Here is a 24009-nt window from a genome sequence, read left to right on the forward strand (position 1 = left end):
GTTTCATTTTTGATTCCTCATATAAGTGAGAAATAATCTGGTATTCTTATCATTCCCTGGAAGAAAGCACCCAGCATAGCCTTTACCATGGTCATTGATGGATCAAGGAGATTTTAGTTAGTTGTATCTTTGAGATCTGTAAAGTGTTGACAGAAAGAAAAATAAAATCCAGTGATTAAGTGATTTATTTAAGAATGTGCTCTGCTCAGTGTTATATGGCAGCCTGAATGGTAGGGGATTTGGGGGAAAATGGATACATGTATATGTATGGCTGAGTCCCTTGGCTGTTCACCTGAAACTATCACAACACTGTTGATCAGCAATACCCCAATACAAAATAAAGGGTTTTTTTTTTTCTTTCTAAAAAGGAGTCAAAGAAGAAGAGAAACTTATAATGGAATACAAAATATTTTTAGCAACCTCAAAAATTAAATGCCAGTGGCATTAAAAAAATAAAATTCTTTCAGGGAAACAACAACAACAACAAAAAACGTGCTCTACACAAGGCTACTGTGTTTTAAGCAAAATTCTTAAAATGATTCCAGGTGGAATCAATCCAAATGATTGTTTTTAATTGGTAAATATCTCCAGTGAGTCTTATAAAAATGGCAAAAGGCTACCTATTGGGAAACAGTTTTTGTTAGAAATCAATGCAGTGAATATATATAGAAATGTAAAAAACAAATTATTTCACTGGAAATGTACTTTTAAAGGCTTCTTCTTTTTTTTTTTTTTTTTTGATCGGGTTAAGTGGCTTTATTAGAGAAAGCCAAGATTACAGAGGACTTAGGAGTTAGCATTAGGGCCCTTCTTCTTGCCAAAGGTGGGCACAACATTGACAAAGCGCCGGTTGTACTGCATACGGCTCTTGGCCCTGCCCGTCTTCTTCTTCTTCTCTTGCTTGGCCACCTTGGGAATCTGACCTCTCACTCTCCCAGCACGGGCCAGGGAACCATGGACTTTACCTCCAAGCATGCGGCCGGCTACTTCCAGAGTACTCAGAGCCTCCACCCCACACTGGCCCAGAGTAGCCTCATCCTCTAGGGGCGTGCCAGCCAGGAGCAGGACTTGATCTTCTGGAGCGATGCCCTCCAACGAAGCTACATGAGCCTTGATTTGGGCGACCGTCTCCTGGCCGGTCACCTCGAGAGTGCGTAGCTCCTGGGCGCGGACAAAGAGCTGCATGTTGGCGACTAGATCGCGGACACCGCTGCCGCTACCGCGAAGATGGAGTCGAGAAAGAGCTAAAGGCTTCTAACAACGTTTTGTTGTTGCCAAATTCACTGGCCTTCTTGCCTTTTTTCTCGATTTGCCTTATATATCTGATTACTTACTTGTCATGTGCTTGTTGGATTTTACTGGTCACATCTGTGTGTGTGATTTTTTAAGTTGAAGTACAGTTGATTTACACTGTTGTGTCAGTATCTGCTGTATGACAAAGTAATTCAACTATACACATATATGCATTCTTTTTTAAAAATTCTTGTCCATTATGATTTATCATAGGATACTGACTATAGATCTCTGTGCTATACCGGAAGACTTTGTTGCTTATCCATTCTACATATTAAAGGGTATATCTGCTAACCCCGACTTCCTATACCATCTCTCCCTCAACTCCTTACTTCCTGGCGACCAGAAGTCTGATCTCTGTATTTGTGATTCTGTTTCAAAGATTTGTTCATTTGTTATAATTTAGTTTCCACATATAAGTGATATCATAGGTATTTGTCTCTTTCTGACTTCACTGAGTATGATCATCTCTAGCTGCATCCATTTTGCTGTAAATGGCATTCGTTTGTTCTTCCTTATGGCTGAGCTGTGTTGTGTTGTATATATGGACCCCAGCTTCTTTATCCGTTCGTCTGTTGATGGACATTTAGGTTGCTTCCATGTCTTGGCTATTGTCAATAGTGCTGCTGTGAACACAGAGGTTCGTGTATCTTTTTGAATTACAGTTTTACGCCCAAAAGTGGGATTGCTGGATCATATGGTAATTCTATTTTTAGCTTTCTGAGAACCCTCCTTATTGTTTTCCATAATAGCTGCATCAACTTGCATTCCCAGTAACAGTGTAGGAGGGTTTCCTTTTCTCCACACCTCTCCACAATTTATTACTTGTAGACTTTTTAATGATGGCCATTCTGACAGGTGTGAGGTCATTGTAGGTTTGATCTGCATTTCTCTAAGTTGATCATCGTTTCATGTGCCTATTGGCCATCTGCATGTCTTTTGAAGAAATGTCTATTTAGGTCTTCTGCCCATTTTTGGATAGGGTTATTTGCTTTTTGGTTATTGAGTTGTATGAGCTGTTTGTATATTTTGGAAATTAAGCCTTTGTCAATCACATCATTTACAAATATTTTCTCCCATTCCATAGGCTATCTTTGGTGTTCATGGTTTCCTTTGCTGCACAGAGGCTTGTTTGTTTAGGTCCCGTTTGTTTAGTTTTGTTCTTATTTCTATTGCCTTGGGAGACTGTACTCGTCACTTTTGAAACTCACTTCTTTCTTAGCTTCTGATAGATGCACGTTCTTAAACTGTTTCTAACTTCTCTGAATGCCACTTTAGTAGCTTCTTTACTAGATTACATTCGCCTAAACTTTATGTGTTTTCTTCAAGTTTCACTCTGCTTTCCCATTCTTCACTGCTTTTCAAGACATATTTTGAATTACAGCTTCAATTTCATATTCTTTATTGGAAATCTGAGAGTCTGTATGCATAGCTTTGATTTCTTATCCAATTTCTGACCTCTAACCTCTAATTATTTAAAGCACATGTGTATTTGTTCATTATCAACTTGCTGTATTAAAGAGTAATGACCTGTTTATTTAATCATCTGTTCATATAGCAGACATTTACTAAATGTCTGTCTGTGCTAGATTATGTGGCTGCCAAGGTGAACACAACTGATCCTGTCCTAGAGTACTTCAGGCTTGGGAAGGAAAAATACCTAAACTAGTACTTGGAACACAAATATATATTTTAAGGATTACAATTAGAATTGGGCTACACATCCTCTCTTGATTCTGGGAAGGAGATTTTTAGTGATTCAAATCTAAGAACCTTTGCCTTGTTTTTGGTGAAAACCTGAACAAGCAAAATGACCCAAATTATAGATGCTTCAGACCAAGGAATCGGCATCATAAGCTGGACAGGTGAACAGGACTTTGAAAGTTACTAGGTGAATTCTGAGGAATTACAGGAAGCTATATCATTCCTGAGGTCTGAGTTGGGGGATTAAGGTGGCTACATCCAATAAAAAATTATGCCTGGCTAGCAGCAATCTCCTTAGAGTGTGGCAGATGTGAGGGAGGAAGATATTTTCTTCTACCTTCTAAATTCTTCTGGCTGGCCTAGGAATTAAATTGATAAGCAACAGATTAACAAGAGAAAATCAAACAAAAGTTTAATAAAGTGTATACACAGATCTTCCAGGTGGCGCTAGTGGTGAAGAACACTCCTGCCAATGCAAGAGATATAAGAGATTGAAGAGCCTGAGCTACTCCATCTTGTAAAAGAACTCCATTTTGCAAAGGTACCGGGCAAACAGACTTAGACTTTGGATATTGACTAAACTTGCCCCACTGTGCACAAGCCAATCAGCCCTTAGGTTAAACCTCCTGACTTTAAGTTCAATAATTTGTGATTTACCTTGGAAGTAATGATCTACCGTGGAAGTAAAAAAAAAAATCAGAAATCCACACACAACCCTATAGAAGAGGGTAACCAATCAGTAGTCCTTCAGCCTGAACACCCCCTCTGTTACCCTTTCACCTGAATATTCCCTATATAAGCAGTGTAACCCAAAACTCGGGGGTCCCTCCCTATAGACGCTAGCTTGGTAATAAAAACTCTTTTGCTTTTGAATCGGATACCGGCTTCCTGGTGGTCATTGGGAGATTTCACGACTTGGGCATAACAAGATGGGTCAGGAAGATCCCCTGGAGGGAGGAAATGGCAACTTACTCCACTATTCTTGCATGGAGAATCCCATGGTCAGAGGAGCCTGGTGGGCTATAGTCCATAGGTCGCAAAGAGTTGAACAAAACTGAAGCGAATTAGCATGCATGCATACATGGAAGAGACCCAGGAAAACTGAGTAACAATGGATAAAACCCTCCTCTTAAATACCATCTTCAAGCTAAAACAAAAGATGTTGGGATAGTGGTTTGGGACATCAAGGGGCAGGAAGGCAACTCACATGGAGATGAAAAAGCAAATGTTTGGTAAACAAAAGTCTGCTGGGCCTACAGAGACAATGGGACACACTGAGTTTCCCCCAGGACACCTGACCCATGTTCTTCGCACATGTCTCTGGTGATGGCTTTATTCCAGGAACAGCTCCTGTATCCAAATTCTTTTAGGCAATTAAGGGACAGGTAACAAGACAGATTTCCTGAGTGTTCCGTTTTGTTTTTTTAAATAGTCAACCTAAATTAATCTTTATGCCAGAGAGACATATTTTGAGGTAGCCAATTTTTCTTCCTGAACAGAAATCATAGCAGTAAGGTGAGAAGGCTGGGAGGAAAACACTGAGCTCATGAGTAGCACATGTGAAGTGATACCCCGGGAAGTAGGAGTTGTGGCTTGAGGTTCTAACTGCCCTCTGTTCTGTTGGTACAATGATCTGGATTTAAAATGAATAATGAGTCAATAATAATGAAATATGGCTTTCTAAGCACAACACACTATGACATGAAGCTTTACTAGACCTTAGGCTCTAGAACCAAACTGCTAGCAGTGGAAACCCAGATTGGCTGCTTATAGATGGGTCATCTTGAGCGAGTTACTCTGCCTTTCCATGCTGCACTCTCTTCATTCACAAAAATGAACATATTAGTTAGTCCTTCCTCATAGGGTGGCTATGACAATTAGACAAGCTACTACAGCTAGAATGCGTGAAAGAAAGGCACATCGAATGTGCTAAAAATTTTCTAAGCTATTATTAGTATGTTTGCATTTTATCCCATGCTGCGTCATAATTGTTTTGCAAAGAGGTAGCAACTTTGTCATATCTTGAGTGGCCTTTACTGCGAAAACATAGCTCCTTTCACAAGCAGCTTTTTAAAATTTCAGTACAATCATAAAAAGTAAAATCCATTCTCTTAGAGGGCAAGCAGTTTATTAAAAAGCCACATACCTCTGTGAAGTGAAAGTCGCTCAGTCATGTCTGACTCTTTGTGACCCCATGGACTGTAGTCCATGGGATTCTCCAGGCCAGAATAGTGTAGTGGGTAGCCGTTCCCTTCTCCAAGGGATCTTCCTAACCCAGGGGTCAAACTCAGGTCTCCCGCATTGCAGGTGGATTCTTTACCAACTAAGCCACAAGGGAAGCCCACCTACCTTTGTAACTCACTATTAATAAGTCCAATTATTAAATAACTTTCTGGTCAACCCTGTCAGGCTACTGGGCTACTGGGATCATATCACTGTCTACCCATAGGGCTTCACAAACAATCCCTGTATTACAGTGATAACTTAATGGTCAATATTTATTCTTGCTTCATAAAAATGTACACTAAAGAAAGGGCTTTTAGTAGTCTTGCTCATACTGTCAATGAATTTATTCACTCTTGCTCAATTTCCTAAAATGTGATCTAGGCACTCCAAGTCTCCCCAGACATCTCTTCAAAGATGCCTGTCAAAAATCTCCTTAAAAAAAGTCCTTCTGAATTTGGTGACTCTAATGAAGGTGATGACAAAGTCACCTTTGTGGTTTGCTATGAAAGAAAAAAAAGGGAGGGAATGGAAAGTGAAGTACAGGAATAACAATGATAAGAGCCACATCAGATTAAATAATATTTTATGTATTTTCTTCCAGTTATACTAATTTGTGCATACTTTTTGTTATTTTGGAAAATGAATACATACTCTAGCAGGGGTGATAATAATAAGCAGGAACAACCAGCAAAGCACAGATGCTAAACAGTTAGAACAGATGCTGGCTGTAAACAACTGGAATAGTGAGTCCCAGGTGAAAATCAATTCTATTGTACATTAGCATGGAGGTTGTGGTCATTTCAGTACAATGTGGGGCACTTTCATTATGTTGGTTTTAACGTGGAAACTGGATTGTGGAAATGTCGTCCAACAGAGGGAAAATTTTCCAGTAATGTTATTTGTCTTGACTGCAAAAGCTACTTATATATTCAAAGTAATTTGACAGTAAGAGCTTTTAGTTACATATTACTTTCCTTCTATTATATTTCCTATTATATTCTATTATAGCCTTCTATTATATTTCCCCAATAGGCTCTGTGATATGCTCTTCTGAATTTTTTCATCAAACCTGCTTCCTGTGGTCCTCAGCCATTCTAAGTCCTGGTAGGTTCTTAGCACATGAATAATTTTATTTTGAGATTATTTGTAATAGGTTATTCTTATTTAATCTAGAAGTAATTTATAATACTAGAAAAGCAAAACTGAAAGATAGGTCTGCTTCTTTGCTTCCTACTTTCCAGCTGACTTTTTTCCCCCCTCTCTTTAATCTCATCAAGAGAATGTTAGAGCCAGAATAAAACCATCTACCAGACCTGGAGTTATTCAGTCTTATTCCAGCCTGACCTAAGGTTGTCCTTAAGATGACAAGTTAGTCATTAAACTAGCCCTTTTAGCATCTGACAGTGTGACTGCTTGGAACCACCCAGGTTTCCTACACCTTACTTAAATAGCCATAGCTGACACATGTAAGAGAATACAACAAAATAGTTTCCCAGTCTGTTTTTTTCTTGACAGCATCCTAACTGCTGCCAACAGCATTATCATTTTCCCTTTCACTCAAGGTCAAAAACTCGAAAGTCATCTCCAGTGGATGTTAAACAAATATGGAGATATTTATCACTTTAATAATAGATGGGAGGCAGAGTCCACCTCCTGCTATTGACAATGAATAAGCCCAGACACTCACTTTCTTAACCTCCCTTTAGTGTCAGGAAACAAAATTTGCCACACCAAAATATCTCTTTGACATGCAGATTATTATGAGCTGAAAACAAGCAACACCCAAAATACTGAGGAAGACTCAGGAACCTAGACCTTCTCCCGTGACTGCCTAAAAGAGTTTAAATAGAGGGCCTGTTCTTGGAATAAAACTTTCACCAGAGATATCTACAAAAAATATGGGCCAAGTGTGGTGGGGTAAACAGCAAGAGCTAGAAATCAAGTCCATTTTATGTCCCCTTGTCTCTGTGGTCACCCAACAAACATTTGTTTACCAAACATCTGCATTTGCATCTTCACGTGAATTGCCTTCTTCCCCTTTGAGATCCCAACATCGTTTTTTGTGTTTAGCTGATGACAATATCTAAGTGGAGGGCTTCAGCCATTGTTACTATTTTCCTGTTTTCCTGGGTTTCTAAGGACATTAGAAACTCCCTTAGACAGCATATTTGAGGCTGGTGCGTGCATGCTAAGTTGCTTCAGTCGTGTCTGACTCTTTGCCAACCCATGGACTATAGCCTGTTGAGGCAAGAATACTGGAGTGGGTTACCATGCCCTTTTCCAGGAGATCTTCCTGACCCAAGGGATCGAACCTGCGTCTCTTAGGTCTCCTGCATTGACAGGAGGGTTCTTTACCACTAGCATCACCTGGGAAGCCCTTTGAAACCGGTAGCTGCCTAATATACCAGTTCGAGGTTGTCTTTTCACATAGACCATATCCATCAGATATTATCTAGGACAGTTCTTTTTAAAATGTGTTCCCTGGACTGACAGAGTCAGTATCACCTGGGAATACTGACAGAAATATACATTTTCAAGGCTCACTCCAGACTTGAATCAAACCCCAAGGTGGGGCCTAGCTCTCCAGATGATCCTGAAGCATGCTAAAGTTTGAGAACCACTGGTCTTGACTATCTAGTTTCAGATTCTCTAAGCAGAGTAAAATGTCATCCCTTTAAAGACAAGAACAAAAAACAATCTGCAAGCAGAATACTTCTTGATTTTTTTACATATTCCTCCTTATTGGTTCATTCAGTCATTTGATAAATGCCAAGCATGTTCTAAAGCACTTAGGATTTAAGTTAAATAAAACCAACAAAACTCCTAGCCCTGGTTGGAGCTGGCATTCCTGCAGACTACATTCTAGAGAGCAGCTGTCTTCAGTGAGTGCACGTTGGTTAACAGAACCTCCTAAATCAACCTAATTTTTAAAGTACTGGCTTATTTATTTCTGCTCTCTCTCCTAATTCATGTTTGACCAATTATTTCTGTGGTCAACAGTGAAAAGTAAGAGCAGTCTAAATGTGTAACAGTAAATGAATGGGGTGTGTGTGCGTGTGTGTGTGTGTTTAGTTGCTCAGTGGTGTCTGACTCTTTGCGACCCCATGGACGCACATGTAGCCCACAAGGCTCTTCTGCCCATGGGATCTTCCAGGCAAGAATACTGGAGTGGGGTGCCATTTCCTTTTCCAGGGGATCTTTCCAACCCAGAGACTGAACCCGCATCTCCTACATTGGCAGTGGATTCTTTACCACTGTGCGACCTGGGAAGCCCCAAATGAATAAGTCATAACAAATTAAAGGTCTGTAATAGGGATTTGTTGTAATAACCAAAATACCCAAAACTAGTGGGTGACTTAAATAAATTATAGTAAGTTATAAAACATTACAGAATGATTCCAATTTTTAGAAGATAATAATATATAATTATGTACATATACAAAAAGGACTCTGGCAAAAAATATATATGATGGTAGAAGCACTGTTAGTCTCTGAATAGAATTGTGGATTTTTAAATCTATGTTTGGTTGTCTATATTTTCTTATTTCACTAGAACAAACCTCCATTGCTAATAAATAAAATAAAGCATTAAAAAATTAACCACAACACCTTCAACCCTCTGCCAAATCTGAGTTTATAGGGGATTTGTAGTATGTTTTCTATTTTAAATGTTTTTCTAATTCACTTTGACGCAATTACCTTTTCTTGCCCTTATTTGTTTATATTTTCAAGTTGTATGTGTAAGGTTTTATGTATAAGGTTGAAGTACACTTAGGTCATTCTGATTTTCTGATTTTTAGACCTTTTGTTTTTCCACCTAATCTCTTATTTTGAAGGACTGAAGTTGTTCTGACTAATCCTCAGTGAGTGGATTTTTAGGTTATTATAGGTTACTTTGAACCTTTAGCTTACTGTAATTCTTCCCTACTGTTAGGCATGCATATTGCATGCATGATTGATGCCATTGCATGCAGTCCAGAAATCTGTTGTATTTCTTTACACTAAGGATGAAATATCAGAAAGGGAATATGAAAAAAGAATACCTTTTAAAATCACACCAAAAAAAGGGAAAAAAACAACTTAGGAATAAACCTGACCAAAGAGATGAAATGCCAAGAACTATAAAACATTAATAAGAAACATTAAAGATTATTCAAAGAAATGGAAAGCTTATCCATGCTCCTGGATTGGAAGAATTAATATTGTTAAAATAGCCATATTACCCAAAGCAATCTACAGATTTAATGTGATCCCTATCAATTACCCATGACATTTTTTACAGAACTAGAACAAATTATCCTAAAATTTACATGGAAGCACAAAACACCCAAAATTGCCAAAGCAATCCTGAGAAAAAAGAACAAAGCAGGAGGCATAAATCTCCAGACAATATTACAAAGTTACAGAAATTAAAACTCTGTGGTATTGATACAAAAACAGATATATGGATCAATGGAACAGAATAGAGTCCAGAAATAGACTCATTCACCTAGTTCAATAAATCTTTTACAAAGGAGATAAGAACATACAATAGGAAATAGTCTCTTCAGCAAGTGATGTTGGGAAAGTTGGACAGTTGCATGTAAACCAACAAGGTCACTACACACCTCTCACCAAACACAAAAATAACCTCAAAATGACATAGACTTAAATATAAGACATGATACCATAAAACTCCTAGAAGAGAATATAGACAAAACATTCTCTGACATAAATTGTACCAATGTTTTCTTAGGTCATTCTCCCAAGGCAATAGAAATAAAACCAAAAACAAATAGGATATAATCAAACTTACAAGCTTCTGCATAGCAAAGGAAACCATAAAATGAAAATGCAGCCTATGGAATGGGAGAAAAAATATGCAAATGAAGCAACCAACAAGGGCTCAATTTCCAAAATATATAAACAACTCATATAACTCAACAACAACAACAACAAAACAAGCCAATTGAAAAATGGGCAGATCTAAATACACATTTTTTCAAAGAAGACATACAGATGGCCAAGAGGCACATGAACAGATGCTCAACATCACTAATTATTAGGGAAATGCAAACCAAAACTACAATGAGGTACCTCACACCAATCAGAACGGTCATCATGGAAAAAAAAAAACTACATAACAAATGCTGGAAAGAGTGTGAAGAAAAGGAAACCCTACCACACTGTTGGTGGGAATGAAAGTTGGTATAGCCACTTTGGAAAACAGTATGGAGGTTCCTCAGAAAACTAAAAATAAAGCTACCATATCATCCAGCAATCCCATGCCTGGGCATATATCTAGACAAAACTATAGTTCAAGAAGATACATGCACCCCTATGTTTATAGCAGCAACCAACCTAACTGTCAATGAACAGATGAATGGATAAAGAAGACATGGTATATATATATAATATAATGAAATACTACTCAATCATAAAAATACAAAATGATGTCATTTGCAGCAACATGGACAGACCTAGAGATTACCATATAAAATGAACTAAGTTAGACAAAGAAAAATATCATGTTATCACTTGTATGTGGAATCTAAAAAAAATTAATACAAATGAACTTATTTACAAAATAGACTCACAGACTTTGAAAACAGACATGGCTACCAAAGGGGAAAGGTGGGAGGGAAGGTATATTAGGAGTTTGGGATTAACAGATACACACTACTATATAAAATAATCAATAAGGACCTACTATATAGCACAGGGAACTCAATTCAATATTCTGTAATAACCTAGAATCTCAAAAATAAAGGATATATTTATAACTGAATCACTTTGTTACATACCTGAAATTAACACAATATTATAAATCAAATCAACTATATTCCAATACAAAATAAAAATTAAATTACTTAATATAAATAAAACATAATACAAATGAACCTATCTACAAAATAGAAAAGAGACACATTGACATAGAGAACAGATTTGTGGTTGCTGGGCTGGGGAGGGGCGGATGGACTGGGAGTTTGGGGTTGGCAGATGCAAACCATTAAATTCAGAATGGATGAACAACAAGGTTGTACTGCATAGCACAGGGAACTATACTCAATATCCTGAGATAAACAATAATGGAAAATAATAGAAAAAATATGTATATACAGCTATACCAACACATTTATACGTATAGCTGAATCACTCTGTTGTACAGCAGAAACTAACATTGTAAATCAACTATACTCCAATTTTACAAAAATGAAACTATCACCATTTACCACTTTGTACATTCCTGTCTTCCCTGGCATCATAAAAAGTCCAAGCCTCACTATCAGGACTCATCCCAATTTGCCTCTGTGTATCCCCTAAGCTGTCTCCCATCTCCTATTTCTCCCTTCAGCTATCTCTCTTCTAACCTTTCTACTATATCCACTGGAACTTCTTACCAGAAAATTATCCTGATGCTGAAAACTCTTTTTTGATATTCTCTTCACCTCCTTGTTCCAGCTGAAGCCTGGCTCCATCTTTTCTCATACCCCCAACACCAAAGGCTCTAAGCGCAGGGCCCAGCTCTTCTTTTTCTCTTCCCTCAGGGCTGCTTCCACCCCACTTCCCTTCCTGCAAACACTGAGCTCCTAGGAAGAAGCGGTAGGTAGACTATCCCACCCCCACCCTGCTCTATGCTGCCTCCCGGTGGACAAGAGGACGAGCGCCTCTCCTTCTATCACCTCTCGCCCACCGCCACCATCACTGAGAAGCCCTGCCTCTTAGTGAACCTTGAACCACCTTGGGAATCTTGACTTGAAGCATGTTTTTCTTCAACCACCACCTCCTAACTTTCCAGATCATTCCCAGTGGCACCTGGACTCCAAAAATTCTTCAGCCAACCAGATATTCTATCAGCTCTATCCCTTTTGCACTGTCCCTCACATCCCTGTACCCTAACATGGAAATTTTTCTTGTGTTCATCACTCTGTTGCCCTGCCTGGTAAATCTCCAAATCTGGTTAATCCAACCCTCTTTTGACTTCATATGTACACTTTATAAACAGAATTTTCCCTACTGTCTTACCTTGAATTTCTGATCATAAATCTCAGAACACTCATCACTGCATTTTCACTATATTATCCTAGTTAATTCATTCTCTCCATCTCTGAGTGGACTATTTCATATATTTCCTTCTTTTCTCAGATTCCCCAAACCACTCTCTTTATCCTTATTCTCAATTCATGACCTCACCTATTTTACTAAGAAAAAAAGATGCAATCCAAGAAAATGAAGCTATTCTCTCCCATGATTAATTGATTAACCAAGAGAAGCAAGAAACTCTTGCCTGCCTTCCTGTTCCTATCTCTCTCACCTACTCAAGAGCTCTTATCTTATAATTATTAATATTATCCTCTCTCCTGCATCATCAATTTCTTCTGTTCCAGAGCGTCATTCATTAGCATATCAGTATGCTTTTATTTCTATTATCTTAAAAAAAACTGTCTAAATACCTAAGACCCTCTCACTATTGGTACATCTCTTTGCTCATCTTTATGGCAAACTGCAAGAAAAACTTATCTTTACTTAACATTTCCACTTTTTTTACCTTCCACAATTTCCTCTTAACCCATTTAAAGAGGTTTTTGTTCTCACCAAAACTGCTCCTGTGGAGGAATTGACAATCTGTATTTTGTCAAAGCAACTGTCAACTTCTGTTTTTCATCTTCTACCACCACGAAGTAACATTTGAAATAAGCCTCAGGACTCTCTTTGCCCCTCCAACCTTACATCCTACCATCCTCTGCCTTGCTCACTCTGTAATTCCTTGAACATGGCACACTTATTCCTGCCTCAGGGTCCGTGTATTTGCTGGTCACTGGGCTTGGGGTGCTCTTCCTGCAGTTCTGAGAAGAGCGTACTCCTTCACTCCATCAGGTCTCTCCTTGCCCGCTGCTCTTGTCGTCCCCTGGACCTTACTGACCAAGCTCTGTCCCACTTGGTCTCTGCAGCACTTACCTCCATCTGGGTGCTGTCCGTTCATCATCACGTTGTCTCCTTCACTACTCTGCAGGCTCCATGAGGGCAGGGAACATGTCTGGCTCGCTCACAGCTGAATTTCTAGAACCTAGAACTGTGCCTGGCACTTAGCAACTGACAAATAACTATTTTTTCAATGAATGAGTAAAATTTCTCAACGATGGTTACGGTTATTTTTACTCCTGAATAAATAGAATATTTTCCCTCCCAAATCAATCTTGAGTAAGATTTGCAAAAAAAACAGAGAGACCAGAAAAGGTGTCAGGATGAATTTGCTCATATGTATGAGAAAGAAAATGGAAATTAGCTGAACAGTGAAAGAAAAAAGGGGAAAAGGAGGGGGGATTGGTTCGGGGCAGGAAAAAGCAGGCCTCGTGTGTATCAGTCCCTGATGGGAGAAAAATGAGCTAATAGTGTAGAATGGCTCTGTCCTCAAAATGAGGGACAGGAGTGAACTCCTCTACACCTGGTGATACCATTCGAAGGTTGTTTCTATGGCCTGAGTGTGCCTGAACTGCTGACCTGTGTTTGTACCATGGCATCGGCTCCTGTGTAAATCACAGAGGTTGATTATTGTAGTTCTCATGTCTGACTGCATACCACTCATCCTGCGAATCTGGGTCTCCAGGACCCAGATCAAGTCTACCAAATCAAGTCTCCAGTATTGAGGCCTGCGAGCTATAGTTTTACAAAGCTCCCCCAGTCACCCAGTAGGCAGACTGCTGCTGATGGTTTAGAATCATTAGTACAGTACTTTCTAACTAGCAGACCTGGCGCAGGCAGGTGGCAGCTTTTCCACCACCTTGCAATCATCTCTACCCTGACCCTCTCCAGTATGAAATGTTACAGTTCAGGTCCCATATTTTCTGACCTGATTTCCTTTTCCTCTACCCAGCTCTGTTGTAGAGAATCAGACAATTTATCAAACTCTAGAATTTAATCAAGATTAGGAAATCCTGCTCCATAATTCATCTAGTTGCTGACAAGCCTTGGGATATTGTTGCTAGGCATCACCTGAGACCAGAATACACTGTAATTTTTTGCTAGACATTCATTATTGAGGCAATAGCAGAAATATAATTTTTACTTATGAGCACAGAATGATATCAGCTAACAATTACCCTATGCCAGGCACTGTTTATAATTCTATATATTCATGTATAAAACAAAACAAAGGAAGAAACATCATTGTAATGGAAGTAAACACTGTATTGTGGATCAGCAATTCAGGTACAACTTGGAGATGCTGCGGCCTGGCAGTGCAGAAATAGTAGTCAGTCAATTTCTGGCTTAGTTTGTGTCCTGGAAACAATCACATGTTGTTTTGACCTATCCAGCATTGCTCTTCCCTGGGGAGCCACTTGTCTTCTAAGCCATGAGGCCCATCTTGCCTGCCTACCCTCCCACAGAGAGCTGAGGTGGATGAGCAAATGGCTCAGGCTGGCCAATCAGAGTTCTTCCTCCTTGGCCACAGCTGGTGGGTTCAAAGCTGAGCATGTGACCCACACCAGCCAATCAAAATTGTCCCTGTGGATACCAGAAAAGAGAGCCTCTAACACTGGAATCACAAGCTGTAAATATTTTTTGTGGCTCCAAAAAGGATACTATTTGCAATAGACAAGAATAAGGTTAACATGCAAAGAGAAGCAGAGCTCAGGGAGAAAGAGATAGAACTTTGATATTCTTTGAGACTTGGATCAAACCATTTATAAATCAAGAGTATCCCCTGGACTTTTTCACTTACGAAACCAATACATTTCACATTCCATTATTTTTCTTTGCTTAATTCAATTTCTGTCAGTTGGAAAGGAGAGTCCAGGGCCCCAATTTTGATGAATTGAGTGAAGGTGACACTTGACATTTTCCCAGTTTTACAGATAGTTCTGTTCATGTGCTTCTGGTTACACTGAAATTAACACTGTAGACGCTTAAGGAATAAAGCTATAACCGCACTATCAGCTTTCTTAATCATTATCACCTCCAAACATTTAGCTTCATTAGACTTGGGAGCAGGATAAATTTAAAAGGTCCCTCTTTGTGTATTCTGAATTGCTAACTCATGTCCTCAGTCTTGCTATTTCTTAAATATGTGTAGTATAATGGCTCAGAGCTTGGATTCTAGAAACATAGACTGCCTGGGTTCAAGTTCTGGCTCTGCTACTTACTAGTGAGGGAATCTTATGCAAGTTACCTAACCTCTTCAAGCCTTAGTTTCCCAATGTAAAAATTCCCCATGTAAAATAATGATACTTATTTTCTAGGGCTGTTGAGAGAATTAATCACGTGAAGTGCTTGGAACTGTATCCAGTACATAGAAGTAGTCGATAATTGTTAGCTGTCATTATTGATTACCATATTACCTAGGGAAACCTAGAGATGGTACTCTTTTCATAAATTTACTGTAAATGTGTGTACATATATGTGTAAATGCGTATACTGACTGCAACACAATGAGATGAATGGTACATATTGATATTTTTAGACATTAGGCTGGTCAATTTCTAGGCAAGCACTTTGGGTTCTCATTAGTACATCAGTGGTTTCAGGCTCCTCCTGTGGGTCTCTCCTACAGGCCATAGCCCTTGGGCTACAGTCAAGGTCTAGGTTCCAATAAAAATGAGCATAGAAAATGAGACAGTGTTACCTTCAGGAGATTCTAATAGACACACAGTAGATCTAGAGTACTCCTAGAAAGATATATATACACTTTAATGTCATCAAATAGTTACACAATTGCCCAAGATACAACTGACCCCATTTTTTAGATTCCTTAAAATGGTGCTTAGGCTTGAACCAATATCAGCCATTGCGAATCTTCTTTCCCTAACCAAACCACAGGGATTCCAATGAAACTCAAATAGTTTTGTGAAAGCTGTAAATTTAATGTGCCATATCTAAACAACATCTTTCTTTTTCCTGAGATGTTATGGTCTGGAGGTTCCAATATTTGAAAATGGAACAGTGGGTCTCAGCATTTCAAAGCCAAAGGAAATGAATCAAAAACATTCAAACTGTACTCAGAAAGACTAACATCTCTCACCTAAACTTAATTCTTCACTTTTGTTCCAGATTATCTAGAATACTGGCTCTAAATGGGGGCATTTTGAATATTTAGAGGTGTCATAATGGCTGCGTGTTATACACATACACACACATACAAAGGATAGGGACAATACAGTTCTTGCCACACAATACATGGCCCTACAAAACAAGGACTTTTCTACATCCCACACAATTTTCCAGTAACAGAGGTGAAAGCCTGTTTATAATCACATGAGCCTGCACCTTCTGTTTTATGTATAAACGAAATATATTTTTGGAATGGCTTTATTATACAATGAATTTTCCTGGAATGCAACTACTGTGTGATTTAAGAGGAACTTGCACATTGTTTAGAACTTTATGAAGAGGTAATCTCATCATGGAAAAAATCACTTCACCAACAATAGCACCACTCATTGTATTGGAGTTGTCAAAGTAATCCACTGTCAGCCTGCACCTGCAGCTGTTGTACTGAAGGAGGGAGCTCCGGCATCAGGTGCAGGCATCTGACAACTCCATTGTGACTTCTAATATATTGGGGCCTGAATATTTATAAATTGAAATACAAGCAATTTTACTATATATTTCTTTCCTTTGTTTTCCCCTTTGTATTATTAGGACATTTCAGTGACTTTTTAAAACATTATGCATATCAGTAGATTATATTATCTATGAATTTCATTTTGGGATGGTAAATAGAGTGCTAAAGAGTGTTTTTTTTAAAAAGCGCTGGTTTGTAAGGGTGAGAATTACTGTTTTAGAGTATTAACAGAATGGAAAGAAATACTCAAATTGGTTTTTTTTTCTGACTTCCCACTACAGAGGAACTTACTACAGGGCAACCAACATGTTGGTTTTATGGGATTTTGTTCTATAAAAATTAAAGGGGGAAAAGAGAAACATGGACAGGTAAGTAAACAGATTAAGAAATATTAAGAGGAAAAGAAAAACTGACTTCAGCATGAGGCAGTGAAGTCCTTATACTCAAGTGTCAGATTTTCCTAAGGAATTGTTCCTTTTGTTTCAGCCTTTTTTCTTTCTTCCCCTTGACATAAGGAGTAACAGCATTCACTTAAATCAATACATTGAGTTTTATATTAGCCAGCTCTAGTTTGATCTGTCCTACAAAAGAATCATGAGTTCTCCCTTCCATAGCAGAAACCTTTTTCTAGCAAAGGTCTGATTACCCTTAAAATCTGCTGTTCATGAGATCCACAGAACTGGTTTATAAAATTGCAGACATTTCCTAGCTTCTTCTCAAGCATAAAGAATCATACTGACTAACTGCACTAACATATAAATTCTATCTGAAGCAGGTCAGTAGTGCATAAACTCCCTGGATAGGTTTGGTAGTTAAGGACTGGCTATTCTCTTCTAAGTTGTTCAGAGATCTTGAGAAAGTTATCTAACTTCCCAAATTTGTTCTCCCAGGCAGAAAGAAAGCTTAGAAAACATTCTTTTCTTCTTTAGAGCCTGCTCTTGTAGTATCACACCAAAATTAGAACCATGTTTCCCTGTGCTTACCACCTTAGGGTGCTCAGCTAAGCGAAACTTACCAGATTAGGTAGCTTGAGAATCTTAGAGGAAGGATCTTTCATTTAATGCTGTTAACTATTGACTGAAACTGAAAGCCAAGAAAATCTGACGTTTAACATCTGCCTCCACAAGCTGGAAATCTATAGCTGCTGTGAAACGGTTCTTTTGTTTCTGATTTTGCTCAAGGTCAAATTTGTTCATTTCAAGAACAAGGTTGATTTTCTCATATCATTCACTTACTGCTTACCTAGAACACTTCCAGACTTCACTTTCTTGTGGATGTCATATAAACAAATAACTCAAATGTCATGCTCCTGACAGAAGTTATCTCCCATAGGCTTCAGTCACCCTATGGCGTTTTCCTTATTTCTTTTCTCTTGCCCAGTTCCCTCTGTTCACTAAAGTACTTATAGAAGGCAATAGTATGGTTGCCATTCTTGGCAGTGTCTACACTAGAGATCTCAGTATTTCTTCCTCAGTCTTGAACTCTTTTTAGAGAACCTGCCTATTTCAGAGCCAGAGAAGAAACATTTTACTAAATAGGGAAGCCTGTCCCCTTTGCCAGAGCTGACAGGACAAGGGGAACTGATCTATATAATGAGATGAGTCAAGCAGGGTCCCTAGGTCAAGAATTTAAACCAAGAAACAAAGTGAAGCTGTATGGGGCCCTAAATGGGAAACCTTAAAAAGAAGGGCTAGCTTTGAGGTTTAGAGCTAAGATGGCGCCTGGCGGAAGAGATGAGGGCGCGGCTTAAGTTGTTTGTCAAAATTTTTGATTGGCTCTCTTGATTTCCCTGCACGTGGACAATGCGTGATCACCATAGACCCCTGTCATGATGTAAGCACATGGTAATCTGACCTTTAACTTGATTGGTAGAACTATGGAAAGTCCCTCGCAAAACCCCCCTGCTTGCCTATATAAACCAGGAGCTTACGACAATAAAGCGGAACTGCTTAGACAGAACCCCTGTCGCGTCTGATTGTCTCTCACTCGCCCAGGGGCTGGGTTGGCAGACAGCAGGCTCACTTTTCCTCGGGACCCCTCAGCTCTGCTGAGGGAAGTTCCACTGCCTCTCTCTTTCTGAGGAGCGCCCCCCGCAAAGCTGGTGGCCCAGAGTATCAATTGTTATAAATGGTACAAATGCTGATACTCCTCTCATGAAGAGATGGAGCCTCTGTTCCTTCCTCTTGGACCTGAGTGGGCTTTGGACTGCTTCCACAAAGAGAATCTGGCAGAAGTGACTCCCAGGTTAGGTAAAAAAAGAAAAAAGGCATGCACTTCTACTTGGAACTTTTGGGATGATTACTTCTTGGATCTTCCCTCTTAAAACACTGCACTGCCAAATAAAAAGTCTATCTTTTGGCCTCCATATTAATAAGTCCATGTGTAGGCACTCAGGCCAACAGTCCCAAGGGAAGCCCAACACTTTCACAGTTCTTACCAAGAGGCCAAAAGTATGAATGAAGAAGCTATGTTGGAAGTGGCTTCTCCAGGCCCAGGTCCCCAGCCATTTGGGTCTCCCACAATCTCTTTAAAGAAGCTGGGTGTTTTCCAGGGTTCCACAACCTGACCTCCACTAAGGCTTTGAAACAAGTGTAGAAGAGGACAGTTTTATTGTTTACTAGGTAGGTGTGTACTGGTTTTTATAAATGGAATGGTTTTTACTTTATAGAAATTGTTAGTAACAGACTACTTAGAGTAATTGTTCAATCTACCCTGTCAAAAGCTTTGAAATGCATTTATGATTTTGGGGGTTTCCTGAAAATCTGCATCATCAATACAGGCATCTGAAATAAAATAAAAGCTATATATTATAATAATAATACTTGGAGAATATATATCTGTTTAGAATGACTGTCTATGCATTTGGAGATTCAATTTTTGGTGAAAGAAAATAGTGAAGAATGGAGTACAAGAGCAAAAATTCGTATAAAATATTCTTAGAGAAGAGACTTTATATTCTATGCTTTGCACAGCACATCCATTCAGGTAGAAACAAATGATGAGATTTGTTCATCAAGTAAAAAAGATACACAAGAAACCTCCAAGAGAAACAAATCAACAATATTCCAATCTCACTCCAAATGTTATTTGAGAGAACTTTATCCATTAAAACTACCAGTAAATACCTGCTATCGCCACTTACCAGAAGGATAGAAACAACCAAAGGAAAGAAACTTCCAACATGGCAATGGCAATAGCAGTGCCTCAAGTGTTAAGCATTGGCTTTAGAGAATATAAAGTGTTGTTAAAAATTCATTTGAACCTTACTACCATACTATAATGGGACATTGCCCAGTACACCAAACCATATTTTAACGATGTCCTTTCAGGTACTTTAATAAGGAAAGTATCTGAGATGACGTCTAACCTAAGCTAGTCTTGCCCTCTAAAAATGTTTGCTGCAGAGTAGTAGTTCTCAGTCTTGGCTGTGTACTTGGATCACCTTGGAAGATTTTAAAAATACCGAGGCCTGGGTCCCACTGCTCAAATACTCTGATTTAATGGACCTGGGTGCCAGACTGGGCGTAACACTCCCCCTGCCCCCTGCTGCCCTGCCCCAGGGAAGGTTGAGAAATATTGTTTGAAGTAGTTCCAAGACCTCAGCACTATCAACATTTACTAGTACAGTACAGTACTAAGTCGCTTCAGTCATGTCTGACTCTTTGAGACCTTATGGACTGTAGCCCTCCAGGCTCCTCCGTCCACGGGATTGTCCAGGCAAGAATACTGGAGCAGGTTGTCATTTCCTCCTCCAGGAAGTCTTCCCTGACCCAGGGATCAAACTTGTGTCTCTAAGTCTCCTGAATTGCAAGCGGGTTCTTTACCACTAGAACCACCTGGGAAGCCCCTGGTGGCCAACCTTTGGAGCCAGATAATTCTTTACTACAAGGGCTGTCCTGTGCATTACAGCATATTTAGCATCATCCCTGGCTTCTACCCACTAGATACCAGCAGCCCTCACTCCCACTCTTCTTCCTCAGTTGGGACAACAAAGAACACCTCTAGACATTGCCAATTGCTGGAGGAGGTGGAGGCAGGTTGGAAATGGAAAACCACAGCTGTATACAGACACTACTATAGTAAATGGATTTGAATACTTGAGGCCGGCAGAAAACAATTCCTGACAAATAAAAGCAGAGTATAAGAGAAGCTCACTTGAGACTCCAGTAAGTAGGACCCAGCAGGTACCAGGGAACAGGGCACTGATTCACAAAGCACAGAACACAACCAAGCGCCCCCCAAAGCTGCAGAGACGTGAGGAACTGCTGAAGATGCCATAAATTCAGTAACACTCCAAAGTCTCCGTTTTAAAAATTAGCACAACTACAGGGATTTGCAGATTAGAAGTGGATTTGACTGTATCTGTACTATTTGACCTCATTCCATTTTGTAGAGCTTTCGTGTTAGAGGGGTGGTGGTGGGGTGGGGAATCTGCTGAAGTCTTGTCAACAAGCAACTATTTTTAGACAAGCTCATTTTCTTTGGTGGCTCTGAAATACTGATTTTCCCTACAGCGGAAGGTTTACAAAGAAGTACAGTCAACCAAAGAGGTTTGAAGTTACTGACATTGCAACAAAAAGGGAAAATTAACCCACCTAATTGGGTTACCTAATTATACTCTGAGCACTAGAGCTTCCTGCATTTTATTTGCAAATGCAATTACACCAGGCCCATAACACTCTCAGGTATGATTTTAAAACACATGCAGGCCTGAAGACAAGTAGGCAAATTTGGCTGCGTTTCTTTCTATTTACTTGGGCCAATACTTTTCACAAGCTAAATCTTAAGTGCAAAAATCAAATACATCTCTAATTCTGTGAGGGCATTTTCATTTTTCCTAGTTCCTAACCTCAGACTGAATTTTCTATAGGTCAGAAAGCAACTTGAAGAATGGAAGGTTAAAAATATATGAGTTTTTCTCAAAACATTTTAAACAAATCTAGCCTCAAAGAAACAGTCCCTAGGAAATGAGGGGACAGTTACTTGTTAGTTCTATCCATGTTTTTTCCCTACAAATGCTGACACAATGAAAGACTCACTCATTTACTGCTGTTTTCTTTAAGAACAAAGAACTTAAGGTAGGAGTTTGGTAGAAAAGTAGAAGATCACAAAAAAGGAAAATCAGGGCATTGTAAAAAGTGGAGGAGACAGGCAAGATCTTCAGTGACTTTCTCATTTTTACATCTTCACTTTTTTCTTATACAATAGAAGAGACAGCCAAGAAGCAATAAGAAAGAACAGGAAACTTCCCTTTTTTTTTTTTTTTTTTACTGAAGATAACAGCTGAGTCAAATACAAAAAAAATGTATCATTATTCTACCCATCCATTTTAAAAATGAACAGAACAAGTCATCTACACTTTTAACAAATATAAAAATTAAAAATGTAATAAATTTTAGATCAGCCGTTTAAATGAAAGAAACAAAGAGAAAAATAAGGCGAGGGGTGGGGAGTGAGAGATTGTTGAAAGCGAGAGAGAGAAAGAGACGGAGACGATGATGACAACATTACCAACTAGAGGGTAATGCCTTCATTTGAAGGATCTAGGATACTGCTGAGAAAACTAAACTGCAGTTTCACAATTGTTGAGATACTCGGGTCCTAGGGTCTGAATGTTTGTACCCCCCTGTGAATTCTCAGGTTGAAATCCTAATCCCCCCATGATGGTATTAAGAGATGGGCTTTTGGGGGTGATTAGGTCATGAGAGCAGAGCCCTCATAAATGGGATGAGTGCTCTTATAAAGGAGGCCTGAGAAAGCTACATGGCCTTTACTCCATGTGAGGACAGAAGAAGTCAAAAGAGGGCTCTCAGCTGACCATAAAGGTACCCTATCTCAGACTTTCAGCCTTTAAAAACCATGCAAAATAAATTTCTATTGTTTATAAACCACTTACAATAGGGTTACATTCTGATCAATCCATTGTAAACTGAAATTACCATTAAGTTGAAAATGCATTTAATAAATCTACTGAACATCAAGCTTGGTCTAGCCTACCCTAAAAGTACTCAGAACACTTACATTAGCCTATGCTTAGTTGCTCTGTCATGTCCAACTCTTTGTGACCCCATGGACTGTAGACCACCAGGCTCCTCTGTCTATGGAATTCTCCAGACAAGAATACCAGAGTGGGTTGCCATTTCCTTCTCCATACATTAGCCTACAATTGGACAAAATCATCTAATACAAAGCTGATTTGATAATAAAGTGTTGAATATCTCATGTAATTTACTGAATACTGTACTGAAAGTGAATATCAGAATGGCTGTCAGCAAATTGGTTGTTCACCCTCACGATCATGTGGCTGGCTGGGAGCTTCAGCTCGCTGCCCTGCCCAGCCTCATGAGAGAGAATCCTACTGTGTATGTCTAGCCTGGGAAAAGAGCAAAATGCAAAATTAAGAGTCCAGTTTCTTCTGAATACATATCACTTTTGCACTATCATAAAGTCAAAAGATTCTAAGTCAAATCATCATAAGTTGCGGACTGTCTGTATTTTATTATAGCAGCCTGAACAGACTATAACAGTGCTGCTGCTGCTGCTGCTGCTAAGTCGCTTCAGTCGTGTCTGACTCTGTGCGACCCCATTGACAGCAGCCCACCAGGCTCCCCTGTCCCTGGGATTCTCTAGGCAAGAACACTGGAGTGCCTTCTCCAATGCATGAAAGTGAAAAGTGAAAGTGAAGTCGCTCAGTTGTATCTGACTCTTAGTGACCCCATGAACTGCAGCCTACCAGGCTCCTCTGTCCATGGAATTTTCCAGGCAAGAGTACTGGAGTGGGGTGCCATTGCCTTCTCTGGACTATAGCACTGGGCACATGTTAAAATGCTCTAGAAGGAAATGTCTTCATGAATTAGAGGAGACAGAAGTGATACGCAAAATGAGAGATTGACGGCATTGCTTTTGCCCAGATAAAATGAAGCTGAGGTGTGGGAAAGGAGGCTGGGGTAAGCACCCTAAGGCCATCTGGTGCTGAGTGCAGGGCTGAACACTCCAGCTTTGGATTTAGAGAAGCAGGATGTAGGTGGTCATTAGGAAATTAGAGGAAAAGATGATGATACTAGAGAGGAGATAGAAGAGCTGGCAGAGTCAGAGTAGATATTTTTACAATGCAGATTGTGGTAGCCTGCCTCTAAGATGCCCTGCAGGCTGAAGTCCATGGGGTCACACAGAGGTGGACATGACTTAGTGACTGAACATCAACAGGGACCCTGGTAGCTCAGTCGGTAAATAATCTGTCTGCA

General features: G+C 39.4%; 1 protein-coding gene and 1 pseudogene across 1 annotated transcript in view; both read right to left on the bottom strand.

Moving 5' to 3' along the window:
• The window catches only part of PPM1L (protein phosphatase, Mg2+/Mn2+ dependent 1L), a 332089-nt gene that overhangs the window by 59581 nt on the left and 248499 nt on the right, over nt 1-24009 (bottom strand). The window lies entirely within an intron of this gene.
• Nucleotides 716-3413, bottom strand: LOC138424398 (ubiquitin-like protein FUBI pseudogene; annotated as a pseudogene).

This window comes from Ovis canadensis, chromosome 1 (assembly GCF_042477335.2).
Source record: "Ovis canadensis isolate MfBH-ARS-UI-01 breed Bighorn chromosome 1, ARS-UI_OviCan_v2, whole genome shotgun sequence".
Lineage (NCBI taxonomy): Eukaryota > Metazoa > Chordata > Mammalia > Artiodactyla > Bovidae > Ovis > Ovis canadensis.